This window comes from Sinocyclocheilus grahami, unplaced genomic scaffold (assembly GCF_001515645.1).
Source record: "Sinocyclocheilus grahami isolate Dianchi unplaced genomic scaffold, SAMN03320097.WGS_v1.1 scaffold557.1, whole genome shotgun sequence".
Lineage (NCBI taxonomy): Eukaryota > Metazoa > Chordata > Actinopteri > Cypriniformes > Cyprinidae > Sinocyclocheilus > Sinocyclocheilus grahami.
Genome location: NW_015505736.1, coordinates 655,524 through 673,598, shown reverse-complemented (window position 1 = coordinate 673,598; position 18,075 = coordinate 655,524). Strand labels below are relative to the sequence as shown.

The 18,075-nt window shown below is 36.6% G+C and overlaps 1 protein-coding gene across 1 annotated transcript in view; it reads left to right on the top strand.

Moving 5' to 3' along the window:
• Positions 1–1,828: 1,828 nt before the first annotated feature.
• The window catches only part of LOC107556174 (adhesion G protein-coupled receptor L2-like), a 47,005-nt gene continuing 30,758 nt past the window's right edge, over positions 1,829–18,075 (top strand). Inside the window, exon 1 of the mRNA XM_016239222.1 lies at positions 1,829–2,637. The gene's annotated coding sequence lies outside the window, so the exon portion shown is untranslated. The remainder of the gene's footprint in view (positions 2,638–18,075) is intronic.

Here is an 18,075-nt window from a genome sequence, read left to right as displayed (position 1 = left end):
TTTGAGACTTTATCCTGGATTTCACAGAGAGGGTCACATTTTGCTTATGTTCTTATGAGTAAAAGAGCTTAGACAATTTTATACATTTTAAATTTTATACCTGTAACCCTTTCACTAAAATGCTTCAAAACACTGGCAACTGAAAAAGACTGAAATTTCAAAGCATTCTTATGTAGACTATTTAAGCTCAGAAAATAGAAACATTTTAAATATCACACACATGCACGCACGCACACACACATTTCATAAACAAATAAATACAAGTATTATACATAAATGACCAAGTTTAACAGGAAGTGATTTTGAAGTCTTGTGAACAACCACATCTTGAGAATGACAAGTGAAGCACAATACGTTGACTGACATGCTGTACACTTGCAACCCTCATGTTTACAGCAATACAATCAATCTGATGATGACAAATCTGTTTTCCAAAACATGTAGATAAGCACAGATTCTGAAAGCAGAAATGTTTTTAAAGAAATGAAAAAAACCAACACACAAACACACACATACACAGACCAATGTAAATAAAACATTACAAACATATTCTGTAGACAGGGAGGGTTGCTGGTTGATAGTTCAGAGGATTTTTGTTTCATTTATAAATTTTTTTTGGTCTGATGTGACCTAGCAAAAACAGCAAAGCAGAGGAAAGCTGCACGTTTTCTGATGATCATGATTGGAAGAGTGTTGCTCAGCTAATACCTGCACTAATCCTTATTTAAGCTACAATCTGCTGCGCTACATGACATAAAGAGCAACTAAAATGAATACAATTCCATCCTGAATAGATCAAACAGTGTTATTTTCAATAGACCACAGTTCAGATTAATTCGTATTCATATTAAAATGACAAATATCTGGTACAGGTTCTCGGCTGCACACATTCATTTTACAAGGTCTATTTCTTTAAAATCCACACGGGTTTAGAAACACCTTAAACATGAAGCTTTACCTTGCTTTTGAGTGATTATTATTATTCTCTTATATCATTTTCTCTAACGATTCAAATATGTTTAATACATTTATATACGCATCGTAACTGTATTTTCATGTTTGTAGAATCTATCGATTCTCCAAATTGATTTTCTTTATTTTAAGAGTTTGCTCTGAAGTACTTCCCACTAAAATAAATAAAATGCTAACAGCAAAATCATTTAATGAGCTTTTTTTTTTTTTTTTGAAGAGACAACCCTAGACTATTTAAATAGATAAAATCGTTGGTTTGTAACAGAGCTGATGTGTTTTTATGTGTGTATGTGATTTCACTAAACCCCATTGCCTTCCTTTGACTGCAAGAATGCAGCACACATGTGGTTTTACTTCTGCAAAACTAATGCATAAACATCAGAAAAATATCAGAATGACCTTTACCACATCTGTTTTCTCTTTTGTCCCCCAAAATGGATCTATTACTATGTAAAGTTATGCATATGAAAATATAAGTGTGCGCTCTTATGCTGTGAGCCTCACCTGCTGTACGAGTGAAACAGAGAAATGCGCCCTTCGAGTTGCTGTATTTGACTGAAGTATGGCTCCGAAGCGTCGTTATTAAAGCCAGGTGTAAGGGGATGGGGGGGGGGGGTGCGTTCCAATTGCATGCTTCTCCTTGCATGGCCTTTTCAACTCGTTCTTTAACAGTTCTAGGATGTGCATTGCATTTCAGGGTCATTGACTGTGAGGACGGTCAACAAATGAAATAATGGTAAGTGCATTGTTGCAAATGGCATGCATGCGCCTTTGTTCTGTGGATCACTGCTCTGGTTGCAGCATGGCTACAGTCGGTCTTTCTGATTGAGGCCAAATTGAGAGAAAAAAGACGAAAATCTGCACTTTTTCTTTTTGATGCAAGCTAGAATTACAGTGAGAAAACATGTGCAGTCATTGGCTGAGCAGGCCGGCCTGCCCATGGCATGAGGGAATCTTTCTCCAGTGTGCCCCGATGAGGGGCATGTAGCAGTGCAAATCCAATGGAAATTGGCCAAAAGTTGTATATACAAGAACAAATAATCTGCTTTACTTTCCTGCTCGGCTCTGCGTAATCGTCTTCCACAACAGCCATTGCTTAAGTTGTACTCGTGATAATGTTTACGCGATCATTTCCTCAGCGACTCCGTGTCCGTGCGATCCAGGAATCCGGTTCCAGGGTTTAAGCGCAGCCCCTCTCTCACATCTCAGCTCGGCTCGCACAGAGAGAAAAATCCTCAGCCGCGGGCCGCGCTCTCTCCGGCTGGAACGGGACTCAGCAACCCCGAAGAAGACGCGCAAAGGACTGAAATAAATAAAGAGGACTGCTTTTGCTTGTTGATTTTTCTCGCGTTGTTCTTTTGCTCTTTTTTTTATTAGTTGCCTTGCGAACTGCTCCGCGCCCCCCCCCCCCCTCTCTATCTCCTCCAGCAGGACAGACGGACTCTTTCACCGTTCGCGCATCTCTTCATCCCTGCGCGGCGGAGCGCAGGACTGAGCGCCGGTCTGCGGGAATGTGAGCGCTCACGCTGAGAAAAAGGCTCGGATGAGCGGAGCATGAGTGCGTTGTGCGCTGAGACGCGCTGCTCCTGTTCGAAGACCTGCTTGTAATTGCCTCAACTGATTAATTAACTTTCCGTCTGAAAACTATCCGCTCACTCACAAAAGGTAAGACGCTTTTTGTTAATGATCATAATGCGCTTATACGCAGGTAAATCATGTTGCTGTGAAGTGGGTGATTAACAAGTTGCTCAAACTTTTCGTGCAAAAAATAGTTAGGAGAAAATAATGATCAGGGTCATAGTGTGAAATAATAACGATAGAGCGAAGTTTGTCTTTTAAATATGCATTACATTTCATAACTAGTATGGAACAGAAAGAGTAGAGTTAAGCTCCAGTTAGATGACTCTAAAAGAACAAAACTACTCAGAGTAATTAAAATGATGGAAAGGGGGACCATGGCTAATTGAGAAATGGTTAATCAAAACGCAACCAGATGTGGATTGATTTGGTCGGCTGCCATTTCTCTCTTTGTCTTTTAGTCTTTCTTTCTTTCTCTCTCTCTTGGAATGGAAACTGTAAGTGTGGGAATGAGGGGTCTTCAAATAAATCCCGTAGATATATTTCATTCCACTGGAAATTCTTTAAAGGTGTCGGGGAAGTCTGCACACTTTAATTTATTGTCATTGCCTTTTGCTTCCTACAACAAGCGTGTGGTGACCTACATCAACTGTTGAACTCACTAAAGCTTGACTGGGGTTGTTAAACTGAGGTCTTGTGTCTATAATTAAAAGCAATTCCAGGCTCTTTTTTAACTCCTCAGCATGATTCATGTGAAAAGAATGGTTCAGGGTGCACAGACAGCAGTGATCGAGTGCTAACTAGGGGACTGTGAGAACCCAGTGCAGTTGAAATGGTCTGAACCTGGCTTTCTCTAAATGCAACATCGGACACTTGTGAGCAGCCACTGTAAAATTAGATCCTTTAACCCCACATTCATAATTAATCCGCACCCAGGCCCCTGGTGCCAACAGTGAGATGAGCAGAATCCGGTCGGTGGCACTTCTTTGCCCAAACACACTCTGAACTGCTGTGAAAAGAAGATCTTGCCTGGGCAAACTTTGCATTAGTATGCATGTTACATTGTAATTACATGGTAGTAATAATGTAATTAATGTGTTATAATTATTTGCGGCACTCATAATTATGCATTATTATTGTTATGACTGTAGTAATTAAATATAATAGCATATCATATTTGCAGCTGGACACTGTAATTTGAAATGTTACCAAAACACTGAGCAAATCACAAATGCTTTCGAGTAAACACCACTTAAGAGCCCGTAATAAGAGTCAATGCGTGAGCGCGGTGTTGTTTGAAATGTGGTGCATGGCGTGAGAGATGCTAAAAAAACTGTGAAACATATCGAGTCACCTGAATCGGAGCGGTCTGGACCTACATATGCAGTTTATATTGAAGGGAGCTGTAATTTCTATTTGATTTTTTTTTTTCATTCTGCTTAATCTAAGATTTTAAAATTGTGCTTAATGGCATGCTTCCATTTTTGCATTAATAACATTGAAAAAAAAAAAAAAAAAAAAAAAAAAAATATATATATATATATATATATATAATACAGTGTTTATATATAATTAAAAAATAGGCTTATATTTGATCTCATAAACCTACAAATGATTTAAAATCACCAATATGGTTTTAAAGTGCATAACAATTTCTCCGAAGTAGAACTTTTGGTGTAGATGCGGCGTTTTACCATATGGCGTGTGGTTTTTGGTCTGAATTTTTGCATGTCACCATTAGTGCTTCAAATAGATATTATCTGACCAAAAACATTTTTTTGGAATTTGTATAAGTGTGAATGGACTCTGTTTGAAGCCGCACCATTAGCATTTCAAAGTGGCCTGAGCTCTATTTGAGCCCTGTGCTCTATTAGCTTCAGCACAGGCCTGGAGAACAGGAGGGGTGAGAGGGGACCAGGGCTTGTAGTTCATTTCTCCTCGTCTTTGTGTTTGTGTGTGAAAACACTATCCCATCCTTTTCATTTCAAAAGAATATTTTCCTTGGCTCTGTTTCTTTCTGGCCCCCTTCCTGCATCAGAGAAATGAAAACAGCCAAACATGAGCAGGATTATGAGATCCACCAGAGAACTTGCTTAGGTATTTTCACTCAGAGCCGGAAAAAAAAAGAGTGTTTTTCTACATTTCCAGTAATGCAGGGATGAACGGATGTCATAAACACCTACACACACGTTCTGCTCACAAGTAACTTATGAGAGTTAGTCTCATACATATAACTGATTATTCATGATTTGCTTCGTCTAAATAGTGCAGACATTGTCTCCTAAATATAATGTGAATTTTATTAATATTATTATTTTTTTTTAAGTCAGCCTTGAAAGTCGCAGTTTTAGAGCATAACCGAATACCGATTTGTTTTTAATTGAATTTTGTCAGCGAGATGTCCTCGACCAGTTTTTGCTCCGTATTAATGTGCTTATATAGTCTCTTCAGTTCTCATAATATTCAGCATTTTTTATTTATTGGTTGATAGGTTTTTTTGCGATCTGGAAAATATGATTTCTGATTTCAATATTATCGCCATGTGGTCAATATCAGACATGTGGAGAACATTTGGCATAGTATGAGCAATAAAATGTGTCAAATATGAACCTTTTATCACTTCAAACGAAGTCAAACAGAGTCTTTTTAAATCACAGTTGAGCCCTAAATAATGAACAAGCCAAATTGTGGAATAACTTTTATTAGAGCCGTAATACACAGTATTTTGTGTGTGTGTGTGTGTGTGTGTGTGTGTTTTGCACAACAGTGTATAATGCCACTGACAACCATTGTTCTCTGAACAACAAATACAACATCACGTAGCATGTCTATGAAACTATGGTTTCTGAATAGTCTTTAGAACAGTGATTTAATACTTTAAAAAATAAATAAATAAATAAACATGCTTGATGACTTTGACAGCAACAAGGGAACCACTTCAGCATTGACTTTCGCTCCGTAAGGCGATGCTGTTACAGGATACAGGGCCATACGCTGTGGTTATAAGCGCAAAAAAACAAAAACACATTCGGTTTTGCAAGAATTTCAAATCAGATGATTTCTTTCCCCTGTTTTTGATTCAGTTGTGTGTTTACAGAGCATCCTGCTGTGCCGATAAACGCTCGCCAATTTGCGGGGAATAAACAGCCCTGTTACACTTGGAGTTTTATGTAAAGTGCTCAACTGCCTTTGGTGGGTCAAATACCTGCATTTTACGGTGGTTTTTATTTTACGATCAGTAATCAGAGGAAGGCAGGGCGCCTTCTCTGCCATTTTGTCAATGCGTTTGTTTCTGCTTGCGAAAGGTTTGTGTGACAGTGGGACGGCAGACTTTATACACAGGCTGCCATTTTAATCAGCTGCAGACTGTGGGCAGCACACACCCAGCCTCCAGAGTGTGTTCAGACAAGCAAGCAGTTTGATTTGTTTCTCCAATAAATCATTCAAAAATAAATCAATAAATAAATGACAATTAAAATATTTTTTTATAATAATAATAAAATCATAGAAAATGTATTTGGCTTTGTTTATAATTCTACAGTGTAAAATAGAACTAGAATAGGAATATAACGTGATGAATTGACTGCATGTTTCTGATCAGTTCTAAAAATTTAAATGAATACGAAGATAATAAACAAGTGAGTACAGTTAATGAAAGTTTTTGTTTTTCAGAAATAATTTTAACAATTATATACTTATATAATTATACAGATAGAAACAACGCTATTGTAATATATATATTTTTTTACTGTGTGGACAGGAATATTTTGGTATCGTGGATTACATCCATTTAGCGTTTATCTTATGCTCTGCCGTGTTTATTTTTATTTAAATGTAAATGAAGTCCACAGCATGATTGAGAGGAAGAGAGGGAGAGAGAGGGAGAGAGAGAGGGAGAGAGAGGGAGAGAGAGAGAGGAAGAGAGGGAGAGAGGGAGAGAGGGGTTTATTAGGCGTCTGGTGGTAGGAGAAGGGTTGTGTCTCGGCTGGTTTATAGGAGCACACTTGAAAGGGTTATTTTCAAGCAGACAAACCTGTTATTTCAGAATGCTGACGAGAGGTTGGCCTACAGTGTAATCTTTCTTTTGTAAGTTATTTACAAGAAAACGTCTTCAAATTTGGAAGATTATGGAAATGCACACTTCCAGAAGTCTTGTTTTTTAATTTTATGCATTACTTACTTTCACACATTATTTATTAACACTATTAAAAAAAGTATTATTATTACCACTGCTAATAATAATATTAATAATAATTCAATTACTATTAAACTTAATACTGTTTTACGTTGTATTGTTGTGGAAAATTATAGCAGTAATAGTCATTAAAGCTATTAAATAATGCAAATGGACATTTTTGAATTATATATAATAACCAAGAATGCTAAATAATAAATATGAATCTAACATTTTAGCTTTTTCAAAGTAGCCACCTTTTGTCTATATTACAGCTCAACCAGTAATGAAACAATATTGAAGGAGTTCTCATATGTGCCGAACACGTTTTCTTTGTTCTATCTAATCCATAAAAAAATGACAAAAATACAAATAAAATAATGAAATTCATATGTATGCCCAGTTTCAGTTAAATGTTGACTGGTAGTGAACATTCGTATCATAAAATGAAACAGAACAACAGTTAAGACGTTTCCTGCAGATTCCACTAATCCTTAGATAACTAATCTAATCTGGGGTCAACAGGAAGTTGTTTCCTAAAAACATTCCAAGGTCAGAGGTCAGCTTTATCTTGTGTGGTTCATGTGACAGTTTATCAGCCAATCATGAGAGTATAATCAGAAGCACTGTGTTTGCGAATCTCCTGACCTCATGTTGTAGATAATCTATATCTCTCCAAATGTTTAGAAACCACACCAGGTGCTGATTCAGCTGAAAAATTGAGTATGTATATGAAATTGTGTGACATGAAAATATCGTTTAGGTAAAGAAAATTTTAAGAGATCTGAACATTAAAAAAAAAAGGTCTTTAACACTTTGCAAAGCTTGATTTGAGAAGCTATTTGTACCGGATCTTATCCTTAAAAATGTTTTTTTTTTTTTTTTTTGGTGTAACCTAGTGTAGTCAGGCTGAAGCATTCATATTAAATAATAATACCACATTTTTTAATAATAAATGATAAAGCACATTTTTAGGTTTCCTGACAAAACCTGACAGAATACAACAGTTTGAGTATATATATATAATATATATATACATACATACATATATATAAACAGCAACCCAATTTAAAGTGTTGGTAAACAAGTATAGAAGTAAAGAATATATATTCACATATATGTGTATTATTATTATTATTATTATTATTATTATTATGTTTTTTGTCTGTAATTCTGTGACAACAGCGCAGTTGTGTTTTAGACAAAAGAGACAATGAGATTTCTACTTTGGTTGACTTGTTGGCCACCATTGGCTGATCTCTGGCCATTTTTTCCCCCCTCTTGTACTAATTAAGCTCAGGAATTCAAACAGGATACTGTTCCTGGATCAGCACTTTGGGGCTCTTCCAAATAGAGCAAGCTAGAGAACTCTTCATAACCACTAAATCAATGCTGTTGCTTCCATGCATTAATCTAAATTCAGATGCAGAGGTTAGGAGTTTATTAAGGTGTGAGACCTTTGTGCTGGCCAGGCGTGTACACTGATTGGATAATCAGTCTGCGAGTGACATCTGACAGCTCCGCCTCCATTGATTTTCCGAAGGAGGCCGTCGGCCACATTGCATAAGATGACACATAATGAGTGGAGAGTTTAATTCAGACAAACATCCAGGTTGCAGAGCTAAGTTAATTACTTTAAGGTAGCAGTCATTACTCTTTACTGTAGTGCTGATGTGCCCAATACAAACAGCCTTCAAGTGTCTTTTGCTCAGACACCACTCACCTGGCCGTTCTGGCTCAAATGCAGCTTGTCAGTGCCATTGTGTTGTGTGTGCTTATTTAACACAATGCATCAGCCACGCTAGGCTGAGAAATGACAGCCGCAATATTTACTGCCCGAACAAACTGGATTCATGTATATAAATCCCCTTGTTTTCTTTTCTCTTTTCTTTTTCTTTTTTGTACCTTGGCTGACATCTGCTGAATGGAATCAGGGATTTTCATTCAACCACGAACTGAAAGTTGAAACAATTAAATTTTTAATGTGTATGTACATTCATTTTTTTCTGTCATTTTGCGTATTGCATTGCTATTGTGTCAGACCTTTAATTCATTTGTAATGATGTAATGATATATATATATATATATATATATATATATTTTGTGGAGATTCAGTGCACTGAGTTCCACAAATCTGAATGCATTATTTGTAAATTGACTGTTAAGATAAACATTTTGCACAATTTAGTATCTGTAATATCATTGTGTTGCCACTAGATGCCTGTATAGCCCTATGTAACAATCCCTAGTGGCTAAGATACTGCACATAATTTACACATAAATCACACATAAATTAATTTTATTACATTTTGATTTGGATACTATATACTATAATACTACCTATTGTTTAGATATTTATCAATGGCTACTTTTTTGTCTTTAACTGTTTTTTTGTTAAAAATGTTGTTGTTGTTTTGAGCGCTCCAAATGCAAACTTTGCATGCAACAATCAGGCAGCAATTGACAGCACTCTGATCTAGGGGCATACAGGCATCATCAGATTGACAGTACTCTAGCCCAATAATGTTGGGGGATCCAGTGGGGGCGGCAGTCATATTTCAGGGTGACCGTGCCACTCTTTATCACAACCCTGCTAAAAGTGCCAGTAGCATGCGCTCATTGGCACCCCTTCAGCTCGTGGCGCACTAGGCGACCGCCTAGCTCGCCTATGCCTAGAAACGGCCCTGATATATACACACACACATACATACACCAGTTTCTACACATTCTGAATTTAACATTGGGTATTTTAATAGCCTGTTTAATTAAGCAAAATATTTTGAGATATATGATTTATTTTGAGATTGTATTGGTTTGTTCTGTATGAGTGTGCAGCATTAATTTTATTTTTTGCATGTCTTAAAAATTATTTAGAAAGCCTTATATTTGATAAAAAAAAAAAAAAAAATCTGTTCTTGGTAACGTTCTCTTCTAAAATTATGGCAATAGTTAACAAAGCAATTTAATGTGATTCATTTTAATGTAGTAAATGTTATAGCAGTAACAGCAAATAATAAAGATAAGTTTGAAATGTGGGATACATTATAGTCTTCATGTCACAGTCAAAAATGGCTCCTCAAAAGATCTGAGTTTGCGTCCGTTGCAAATTCGCATTCAGACTCCATTCTGATGTGGAACGCCCACTTTTCATGGTCCAATGAAATCTCACTGGATGAAATCAAGTCCTACCCGACATTTTTTTTCTCTCTTTCAAATAAAAACAAAGAATGGCAGACGAAGCCTTTACCCTTGAGGAAAATAACTCAATAACATTTACGGGTCTCATTTTGAACTCATGTTGAAATTTGGCCTTGTTTGAATTGTAATGTCTTCCTCTGTAACATATAGGATTTTTATCCTGAGGGACGGGAGTACAGTGGACAGGAAATGATGCAGAAAGAGAGACAGAGTGTGATCACGTCTCTTTGCTCGATGTGTCTTGAGCGTGAGTAGCACTGCCACAGCTCTGGCTGTGAAGCGCAGGATTAAGCGGAAGATGATATAAGCTGAGTTCTTTTATTGTCAGGCTGACTATAATGACCACAATGCATTTCTAACGTGAACAGCTTAAGGAGGGGAAACAGGTCAAAGCATGTCACATGCGTCGCATAAAATGACGAGTCAAGACTGAGTGGATGTGTAGTATAAGGCATACAACAAATGACTTATAAAAGGAAAATATTCATTTTTATAATGCTAAAGTTTAAATATGTGTATAAAGTAACAACCCATCAATCACATTTGAATTATTTAAAGTGTATTTCAGCCACATGGCAGTTTTGATATCTTTGCTTTGTGGCACCTGCTGAAATGGCTCTGATCGGCACAAAACTGCAAAGTGTCAAACACTTCGTAATGGCATTTGCATAACTCACACATGCCTGGTGTGAATTTCGCCCCTGTTTACACAAACAGTGGTGGGGCGGCTTGTCTCACGCCACACACAAGAGCCAAGAGAGTTACGCACAGATATCTAACTGGATAAATGTAAAAAAATAATTATATATATATATATATATACATACTACATTTAAAACCTTGAAAATATCAAAGTAGTCTTGTAAAAAATAATGTTATAATTAAAAATTTAAATAGATGCATTCTACAGTGTGGGAAGAATATATACGCTGTGAACACACACACACACACACACACACACACACACATATTTTTAATAATAAAAACAATGAGAAAATGCATTTTATTTCCCTATAAGCTGTTTAAAAAAATATGTAAATATTAATTTCAAAAGTTACTCAGTGCTGACAAGCGGAACCAAATAAAAACGTTGCATTTATAATTAATAGGCATATTTCTAACCGTCATTAGCTCCCGTGATGGACAGTGCTGCTTTATCTTCATGCTCTTGGCTGAATGAAGCACATTACTCTGCGAGCCCACGGCCCAGCCGGCCCCGTCCGCCAAGTGGCCCCCCGTCACCACCACGGCTCCAGTGGCCTCTTTTGTTGTATTCTGATAAGATCTACTCAGTGTTTGCTTCACCAACCTCCAGTGGTGTGTCTGGTTACTTTACTGCAATTAAGAGAAAGCAAAACAAGCGTAGAAACATCTTTTGTGTGCGTGTGTGTGTGTGTGTGTGTGTGTGTGTGCGTGTGTGCGTGCGTGCGTGCGTGCGTGCGTGGGCTTTCATTCACAGAGTTTAATGTGATTTATAGATTATATTCTGTCACAGAATACATAAGGAAAGAAGAAGCCTTTTGTAGTGCGGTCGGTTTTCCTATTGGACTTTCTGTCCGGTGCATGCAGCGAATCGCAAGCCCCATCAAAGCAATTACCTTTGCTAAACCCATATTAGTCTTATAATTGGATAATCTTGTATTGCTTTGGCTTAATTCATTCTGTTGCACCAAATGGTTTCCTGTCCTCAGTAACATTTTAGGAGCTCATGTTCTTAGAGAGAAACGCTCTAGCCTCCTCTTCGTCTGATAATGTAGATGTTTTTTTTTTCTGAAAGTGCCTCAGTGAAATGAAATATTGGTGAATGTGAACGACACAGTGGATTCAGACACAGTGACTGTACAATATAAAAACTATTGACTGTGGCTGTTCTCCAAAACCTTCTGTGCTGCCTTGCGATCTACTGCCTACATAGGCAGCATCCTAACGAAATCGAACATCATAAGAGACGGTTCTGGAACGCTGTACATAAGCAGCAGCTTTGTGTTTTTTTCAAAGAACCAGACACAATGCATTCCTATGAAACCTATACGTAGGCAGCTCACCAGGTTTTGGAACAGAGCTGATTAATTATTAATTAAACACTAGTGTTCAAAAGTTTGGGGTCAGTAAGGTGTTTTCTTTTAAAGAATGTAATAATTGTATTCAGCAAGGGCACGTTAAATTGATCAAACGCAACAGCAAAAAAATTTAGAATGTTGCTAAAGATTGTGAACTTTCTATTCATCAAAGTAGCTTGGGAAAAAAAAATTATCAAGGTTTCCATAAAAAATCTTTAGCAGCACAACTGTTTTCAAAATTGATAACTAAAGACAAGTTTCTTAAGCACCAAGTCAGCATATTAGATTAACTTTTGAAAAATGATGACACTGGAGACTAAAGTAATAATGCTGAAAAAAATTACATTTACATTTTAAAGTACATTAAAATAGAATTTTAAATTATTGTATTTAATTTAATTTAGTTATTTTAATATTTGATAATACTGTTCCTATTGCATTTTTGATCAAATAAATGCAGCCTTGGAACATATAAAATACTTTTCAACAACATTAAAACACATAAAAATTTAAAAAATGTAAAATATCATATATTTTAAGTATAATGCATGTTAAATAAGAATATAGGAAGTTAAACACTATTTTTTGAAATAAATAAAATCAAAATACGCATATACCATCATTTAACAACCTCACGGCTTTTGTTAGATTTGTCTTTAAATATTTGCCTATGGAGGATATGCATGTTTTGTTTTTTTTTCTTCTAGAACCCTGCAGTTGCCCTCTATTGTAGTAACATCATCTGTTATCTTTCACTGAAGGACTAAAACAAAGATATATTCACGATAAGCTCAATGGGTGCAAAGACACGGAGCAAAACTAAGTCTGCGTGAACGATGTATAAATTATTGAATGGCATCATTTGCATGCTTTATGTTCAGCTCTTATTAAAATCTAAACCTACGCCTTGATCAGAGGGAAACGCTACTTGTTATTTTTGACCTCTCAGTGAAGCAGGCTTCCTGAATTGATCCCTGCTTTCAGACAGTTGCGCTGTCACCCCCAAGTGTGCTCATGATATCCTCCTCTGGACTCAGATTGTGGAAAATTACACTGAATGGCAGAGACCTTCACAACATACCAGAGCTGAAAGAACACGAATAAAGAGGCTAGAGAGATAAAAACGACAGACAGAGAGAGGCAGAAAATGAATTTTCTGTATCTGCAGCCTTTCCGCGGGTGGCAGAAGAGAGCTGAGACGCCGGTAATCTATTTATATCTGGAAGATTCCTCAGGACACTAAAGGCTTTGATTTCTGGACAGGTTCAGAGTCCAGGGAGGTTGTTTCCCTGGACGCAGGTCACTTATATGACACATCTTCCAAAAGCATTTGAGGATCGCATGAAACGCTGCAGGAAAAGTTAGATGACATCAAACCCATCAATGTCCCATCCCAGCGCCAGTATGCTCTCGCCTGCAAGTGAATGCAGCTGTTTTCCGATGCACCCCAGCTAATTTCCGAGCAACGTCGTTATTCAGGCTGCATCACTGTGAAAAAATGAAGTGTAACTGTGGGATAACTTTATGAAGAAAGCATCGTTTGACTGAAATGTGCTCAGAAGCAGCCCTGTATTCCTGCTGGTGTTGAATGTCCAACATTATTGTATGGTCTGCTATTAATGTCAGATGTTTGTGCTCTGTGTTTGCAAAAAAAAATGAAAAAATCCCTTTGAAATAGTACATGAGATGGACAACATCACATCTATGTGGCAGTGAATTTGTCACACTCGGATTGTAAATAAACCGAATGAGGTTGAGAAGCCATTTGCGGACGGTTTCCAAACCTGAAGACATTTGGCAACTGGTATAAAAATCAAGCTTCAGACCCTCCAGCAAACCGCTGTTCCCAATCCCATCATGCATTTATTACGCTATAAACAGGAAGAAAACATGGTGTCATATTATGTCACACATTCATGTGAGAATGCGTGGGCTTGAAGGACTGAAGGAGCACAAGATGGCGAAGACACCTTTCAGTCAGGCTAATATAGCACACAAACGCTTCAGTCATTGTTTGACTGCTGTGCTAATGTACAGCTTTAACCTGTGTGGAAAACACAGCCGCCATATCTGTTGTTTACATTCTCTGATCTGCTAACTAGCTTCAAAATAAAGCCATTTTCTGCTACCGATAACAAACAGCCCTAAAACCACTACACAAACCTGCTAGAATAGCTAGTATTAAGTATCTGGGTTCCAAAATAAGTTATTTCAGCAAGAAAACTTTGATTGTGAACCACTGGAATGATTTAGTAACATTGGCAAACATTGCTAATCTGTGGCGGCAAAGTTTAATTGGAACCCTGTTGAAAAAAAACAGCATATGCTGGTTAGGTATGTTTTGAAGCTGGGATGCTGGTTTGAGCTGGTCCTTTGCTGGTTTCCCTTACGAAAAATATGTTTATTGAAGTGTGCTATTAGTATACTTCTTTTAAACAAAAAAAATAGGAAAGTATAATTTCAGTTTACTTTTTGTGTAATTCTCAGACATGGGCTTTATGTACTTCTCAGAAATATACTTAAAAGGACATTTAATTATACTTGACTTATACTTGAAAAAGTCTAAATATATTTGAGCTGTACTTGTGCTCAGAGAATCCGTGTTTTCATTGTTATACGGTGGGGGGCGCTAGTACACATCTTCTGTACAGAATTTCCAAAACACAAGCGAAGAAGAAACCGAAACAACAGATACTTCCACATGTAATCTAACACGATCATCAGACATAAAACAGCATCAAAAATGTGTAAAGTTATGGAATAAAATGTCGACTCATGAAGAGATAATGACTGTCAAGCTTTGGGGTGTTGATCGACTCCATCTACGTTTTGATTATCATTCTGAATCCAATTCATAGTCTTTTTTTCAGCTTTTTGTTCAAAATCTTGTTTATTTCTTTATTTGTATTTATTTATAAAACTTACCCACATTCAAGAGTTTAAAAAAAGAATGCATGAAGCTAGATTAAAATGTTTTTGTTTACAAGCAAAAAAAGTTTTTGTTTACCCTGTTCTTTTGATGTTTTGTATGTTCAGATATTCATAACAAAATATATACAAATTAATACCTAAATAGGGACATAGTAGTATACTTAAAGTATGATGTAAAGTTCACTTAAAGAAAACTTATGAGTATACTTGCAGTATAAAACTACTAAACTAGTAGTCTACTGAGACTATACTTCAAAGTGTACTAAAAATGCAAATACAAGTATTTAAATAGTAAACTATCAGTATACCTATAAGTTAACTTTTAGTATAGTTGCAGTACAAACTAAACACATAGATGTAAACCAGTTGTGTACTCAAAGTTTACTACTGTTATACTTAAAGTATACTTTTATATTCTAGAAAGTGGGCCAATTTAGTCCCAAGGAGTATTGAAATAGCACACTTACAAGTATACTACTAGTACACTGATATTTGTATACTTACTACATTAAGTATACTTAATAAAATAAACTTGAAGTATACTACTTTTTGGCAAGGGTTATGCTGGTCCTTTGCTGGTTTAAACTGGTCCTTAGGTGGTCATGTGCTGGTCTTAAACTGGTTGGACCAGTTTAGGACCAGCACATGACCAGCTTAAACCAGCTAAGGACCAGCATAAACCAGCAAAGGACCAGCTCAAACCAGCATCCCAGCTTCAAAACATACCTAACCAGCATATGCTGTTTTTTTTTTTTTTTAATCTTCTAAATTCACCATGCAGTTATTATTAATATTATGAAATAATAACAAGCATTTTGAGTATGTACGGAGAGCGACTTGATTATGTCATTCGTGGTGCTTGACGGGAGAGAGACATTACAACAGTCACATGACTGTGACACTTGGCCTTTTCAATGTTTTGAATGAAATACACAGAACTGGCAATTAGCCTTTCAACTTTCTTTAAACGGTTAAGAAGTGTAAAGGGGGTCAAATGAGTTAGTGGAGGGACAGCTGTGTCTCAGTTCCACCGCTCACAGTGTTAGTTAACACATGTAAATGAGGCTAACAATCCAGACACAATCTCTCATGGCTTTCTTATCCAGAGCCTTGAGCCTAACAGCTCACAATGAGAGATGACAACAAAGTCACCACCCAAACAAACTAGAGCCATGCGAGAGACCGAGTACATTGCTCCTTTCGTCCAGATTTGAATCAGTATTTTTTCCCCCTTCACTAGATTTAAAACGACGTCATTTTTATGTCACAATCCTAAAGTAATTACTGAAGTTTTGAAACTGGAAAGCCATACATACGTATTAGACTCTTGAAAGTTTCTCGTTTTTAACATATGGCCCAGGCAATTATAGTAGCAAGTCAAAAAACTTCATCTTTCCACTTTCCACTCCATTTGAGTTGTAATCTTAAACTATAAAAAATATATATTATTAGAGGTCTGAGAGGAAGATTGAAGTAATATAGAGTTAATTATGATCCAAACTGTGATAAAAATGAGATACCAGGCAGAGTATCATAATGAGATGGAGAATTTGAAAGCGAAACCTGCAGGACCACAAGTTTGTCCTGTTTAACCACAGAAATAGCAGAGTGTCGACTCACTGTGACTCTTTGCCAAGCATCCGACTGTTCAGCTGAGGTTTTGGGAGGCGAGGGTATAAAATGAAAGTCACTTCTTTTCCTAAACTGTTTTGCTTTCTCACTTTTCAACCAAATGCTCATAGCAACACAAAAGCGACACAAAAGACACAATTCATGGTAAAAATTAGCATTCGGTTTTCACATGCAAAAACAGGTGCACATTTGAACTCAAAAGTGAATGGTTTTGATGGCGCCTTTGAAAAAGGTCAATATCGTAGCATCAGGTTTAGCATGAGGCTTTAACTGCTGCTTGCGTTGTCAGGAGAGATTTAGACCTGACAGTTGATTTCTCTCCGGGAACAAACTCCACCCTCCTTATCTGCCTGCCGATGTTTAAACGATTTACTGTCGAGCTCGTTCTCACCCTCACGCCAGTTTGCTTGTTGAAATCTGGAAAAGTCATACACACACAAAAAAAGTGTTTTGAAGGATTTAAGTGCTTAGTATTTGAAACCCCTTCTCCAGTTTTAGCTTGTTTACTTTAATTAAAGTAAGTGGCCATTAATTAAAAGCGTCTAAATGACTTTGTGGTGTGTGGCCGAATCCTGAATCATCTCTGCTAGCGTGTGAGCTGCCAAAGCTCGAATCATCTCCAAATCATTTCCTCTCATAAGAAATCGATCAATCAACCTGCCCAAATCAATCATCGCCACCCCACTTTTAATGTCACCCATTCAAGACGTTCTTTTAATGCCCCTCACTTTATGTTTTGTGTTCCCTTCTGCCATCTTAAAAATTAATCATCCTGTTGAATAATGGCTCACGATGGTGCTGAATAATTGATGATCTGGTGCTTAATAGAGGGACAGAGGAGGCGTTACGCTCACACAACTGCTCTTGTCTGAGGGAGACGCTGTGTTTCTGTGTGTGTGTGTGTGTGTGTGTGTGTGTGTGTGTGTGTGTGTGTGTGTGTAAAATGGTGTTCAATAATCAAATGGCAGTGAAGGACAGACACGTAAAAACATACAAGGCCGACATGAATTCTAAACTGATCTTATTTACTTTATTTATACATGCTCCTGATTCTTTTTTATGTACCTCATCTGTGCATGTTATTATAAAGCAAAAAAAAGTTTGTCTTTGTAATATTTTAACAAAATGTAATACCTTGTTCTGCCTATGAAACACATTTTTATTTTGGCTGACTTCACCAATCCCTCTTTATTCTTTAAATATAAAATCTTATTAAAACTTTTATTCTTAAAATTAGTGCTGTCAAACGATTAATTGTGATTAATCGCATCCAAAATAATAGTTGTTGTTTACACAATACATGAGTGTGTACTGTGTATATTTCTTATGTACATATAAATACAAACACATGCATGTATATATTTAAGAAAAAATATGTTATGTTTATATATGTATGTATAATCTAAATACATAAATCATATCTATCTATCTATCTATCTATCTATCTATCTATCTATCTATCTATCTATCTATCTATCTATCTATCTATCTATCTATCTATCTATCTATCTATCTATCTATCTATCTATC